The sequence below is a fragment of the Vombatus ursinus genome, unplaced genomic scaffold, assembly GCF_900497805.2.
Source record: "Vombatus ursinus unplaced genomic scaffold, bare-nosed wombat genome assembly UNPS02014453.1, whole genome shotgun sequence".
Taxonomy (NCBI): Eukaryota; Metazoa; Chordata; class Mammalia; order Diprotodontia; family Vombatidae; genus Vombatus; species Vombatus ursinus.
Window position 1 is genome coordinate 16167 of NW_020954231.1, and position 4418 is coordinate 20584.

Consider the following 4418-nt stretch of genomic DNA (forward strand, 5'->3'; position numbering starts at 1 on the left):
TAAAGAGTTTGCTTTTATTAATAACATGTTGTTTTCCTTTTCTATTTACCTTTTTATGCCTCTCTTTAGTCTTGTATTGGAAGACCAAATTTTTTGTTGAGGTATGATCTTTTCATCAGGAAGGTTTGGAAATCCCCTATTTCATTGAATGCCCATCTTCTCACTTGAAAGATTATACTCAGTTTTGAAGAGTAGTTGATTCTTAGTTGTAATCCAAGCTCCTTTGCCTTATGGAATATTATATTCCACACTCTCTGATCTTTTAGTGTAGAAGCTGCAAGGTCCTGTATAATCCTGACTTTGGTTCCATGATATTTAAATTGTTTCTTTCTGGCTGCTTGCAGTATTTTTTCTTTTACCTGGTAATTTTGGAATTTGCCTACTATATTTCTTGGCATTTAAATTTGAAATCTCTTTCAGAAGGTGATAGGCGGATTCTTTCAATGACTATTTTACCCTCTGGTTCTAGGACCTCAGTGCAGATTTCCTTGATGATTTCCTGAAAGATGCTTTGTAGGCTCTCTTTTTTTTATTATGGTTTTAAGGTAAACCAATAATTTTTAAATTATGTTTGATGGATCTATTTTCCAGGTCAGTCATTTTACTGATGAGGTATTTTATGTTTTCTTCTATTTTTTTACTCTTTTGTTTCTGTTTGACTGATTCTTGATCTCTCATAGAGTCATTAGCTTCCACTTGCCCAATTCTAATTTTTAATAAATTGTTTTCTTCTTTTAGATTTTGTATCTCCTTTTCCATTTGGCCCATTTTACTTTTTAAGGACTTGTTTTCTACAGTTAATTTTGATTCTTTCTTTTCCAAGCCATTGATTCACTCTTGCATGCCTTTCATTTCCTTTCCCAAATTTTTCTTCTACCTCTCTTATTTGACTTTAAAATCCTTCATGAGCTCTTCCAAGAAGGCTTTTTGGGGTGGATACTAGTTCATCTTCCTTTTTGAGGTTTTGGCTGTGGGTATATTGACAATGTTGTCCTCTTCTGAATGTGTGCCTTGTTCTTCTCTGTCCCCATAATAAAAATCTATGGTTATTGTCCATTTCTGCTTTTTGCTCATGGTATTTGCCTATTTCCTGACTTTTAAGAAAAGTTGAGCTCTCCTGCTAGAGAACAGGAGACATTGACCTAAACTTCTTGTGCTGGGACCCCAGGATCTGGTCATTGGCTTTGTGTGTGAGACCTCATTCTGGCAGCTTACCTGATATTGGGCTGGGGTGGGTACTGGGTTCAGTTCAGCAGCACTGGAACTCTTGAAGTGGGTAGGGGGAGTCTGGCCTCTGGGGGCCACCTGCTTACCCAAGCCTTGTACTCCTTTTGTTTGGCTCACCTGAAGGACATCGGTCAGCCTGGAGCTTTTCCTCCTGGATTTGTGCTTCCTGGAATCATGCTGAGGCACTGGAGAACTTTGCTACTGGAGAACTCTGTTGTATATGGTAGTTTTCTGAGCTAGTGTCTACCAGTTTCCCTGCCTATACTGAGGTTCTCAGAGGTCCTGGTATTGGTGCTTGCCTGATCTATTACCCTGGGTCTCAGGATCTACCCTTCATATGCTGAGATGGGGCTTGCTGCTGGCTTGCTAGGACATCTCCCATCCTGTAATACTCCCCCTCCCCCAGAGCAAGAGGGGTCTTTCCAGTTAATCCTCCAAGATTCCTGGGCTACAAGACTGCTGCACCCTGTTTTTCTGCTGGTTCAGCTATGCCAGGGTTTTACCTGGGGCGATATTTTCTCAGCTTTCAGAGTTCAATAAGGGTGGGTGAGAGCAACTTACTTATTCCACCATCTTGGCTGCCATAAACAGAAGAATTTTAAGTTTAAAGCTAAAAAGTATACTAAGACTTTTAGGCACTCTCTATAATTGCCGACATAGTTGATGTGCTTATTACTTTTATTGAAGTATTGTCTCTCTCTTTTTTATTCTTTTATTTTAAGAGACACGTTTCTGGATAACATAATGGAAAATAATGTAAATGTGAAAGAAATAACTTTATTTAGGAAAATTATTTTCCTATCTTTTTGATCCTCTGTCCATTGTGTACTGAGAAATATCACTATGATTTTTATTTATTTCTGTATATATTTATTTTCTTACTTATTACCAGATCTGTGATTTACTTAGTGTAAGTACCCTCAGTGTGTTAAGGCCCTCTAATGATATTGATTTTGCATTTATTCAGTAGGTTATTGTCACAGCAAATTGCCTGGGGTACTGGGAAGTTAAGTGACTTTGCTAGAGCCAAACAGCCAATAAAGAGGCAAAACATGAATCCGGTTCTTTTTTTTTTAAATTTCGAGGATGGCCATCTATACCCTAAGCCCAAGCAATTTAACTAAAACAAAATAAGCAAATGCACAAAAATATTTTATGGAGGAATAAATGAAATAGGAAAGGTCACAGAATCAGAGAATAAGAGCTAGAAGGCCCTTTACAGATCACTTAATCCAACACCCTCATTTTACAGATGAGTAATCTGAGGTCCCAAACGGTTAAGTCACTTGCCCAAGGTGAGTTAAGCATTACATGGCAGAAAGAGGCTTTTTACTATGATGCTCTGACTCCAAAACTAGCAATCTTTTCATGGTACAGTGGGATAAAATAAAATTTTAATGCATTTCCTTTCAGGCAATATGGAATAAAATGTGATCCTAAGGCATTTTGTACACATTAAACATAGAAAACCTTTTACAGTTTTTTTTTTCTTCTAAGGAGTTTTAAACAGGATGTTTGCAAAAAAAGAAAAAAAATAGCAATCAATGTACTACCCTCAGAAAGGTTTTAGTGGAAACTTTCCAGCATCTATAGAAAATCAGTGCCAAAAGGAGAGTGAAAGATAAAAAGGGAGAATATTTCTGAGGTAACCATGAAAAGAGAAAATTAGGGAAAATGAAACAGTTTCCCATGGGGACTGACGAATGCACAATTCTGAATTCATGCTGTTTCCAAGATATTAAAACTAAATATAGTACATCTGCTGTACAGCATCAGAGATAATATATCACAGTGTGAAGTTTCATGATGATTCTGTGTATTCAGCTGTTTTCCCACCTGTATATTGCTATTCCTTTCATTTTTTTCTTTTTTTTTTTTCATTATATGAGAGCCAGAAAAGGTGCTATTATGAATCTAGGGGAAAAATAAAGCCATTCAGGTGACACAATAATGGAATGTGCTAAAAAGTGAAAAACTCTTACTTGAAAGGGGACTGTTTACTAGACCCAGGGCTGCTTATGTTGTTGGTTGACTAAATGCTTCCAAGCTAAGTACTCCAGGGGCTCGGGTGCTGTCCAAATCACTCATGTACTGGTTCAGCCATATGCTATCATTTCTCCTTGACTTAGAAAATATTGTTCACCCATTCTTTTAATCTGTCTACATCATAGCAAGAGGGTTGAGGGAGGAATAATACAGCCATATATACAAGGAAATGGGAAAAAAAGTCAAACAATTATAAGGCTGTGCAAATTGTACAAGAATGTTTTGTCATGCAAAAGAAGAATATATGAAAATGAAATGCTATGTTTTCTTCTTTGAAAATCAAAGTTTCCCAACTTATCCAAAGTCAACTAACTGAGCTGTCATGATAAAATGGAACAAACATTTTTGAATCTCATTCTCATTTTATTGACTGTTAATTTTTTTTAACTAAAAAATTGAAGCACAACATTAATCATAGAAACAAGTGATTCTGATTCACTTTCAAAAAATAACAGTGATTTGAGTTTCTTTACTTCTAATTTACTCTTTAATGTCAAATATTTTAGATTTTCCTGATGAGGGGTAAAAGGTTGTTAGCTATAGGTTTTTCTTTCTCATAGTCTCCTTGCTGAAATAGGATTGAGAACTCATGCTGTGACTCTGCAATATTGTTCACTGCAAGAAACAATTTTGTTCTGCCTCAGAGGCAATCTGTTCTTATGGTTAATTTTGCCCCTGGTAACCACAATGCTTGTTTATGTCCTTAAAATGCCTTTTAAAGAAATTGATTTCCATGCATCATCAATAAATCCTGCTTCTAGGATCTAATTCTCTCATTTCCTCCTTCAGATGGAATTTAAATTTTCTGTTGGGGTATCATAAGGCTGTTAATCGTGATACAGAAGTAGTGTTTAATCACATGCATGGAGATATACAAATATATCTGTTTCATATTCTCAGTATTACTTTAATTATGTAATTTTACTTAAGGTTTTATCACTAGCTCTTCAAATTGGTTTAGCCTTAAGTAGAGTTAGGGAATTTACAGTATAATCATGATGCTACAAATAGATTTTTATCATTAAGCAAATACCAATATTGGAAATATACTATACTCAAGGATATCTTATATAGGAACTCTTTTCTTACCTAAAATTATTTCATTCAAAGTATGATAGATATTGAAAATGAAACCTAAGACTTAG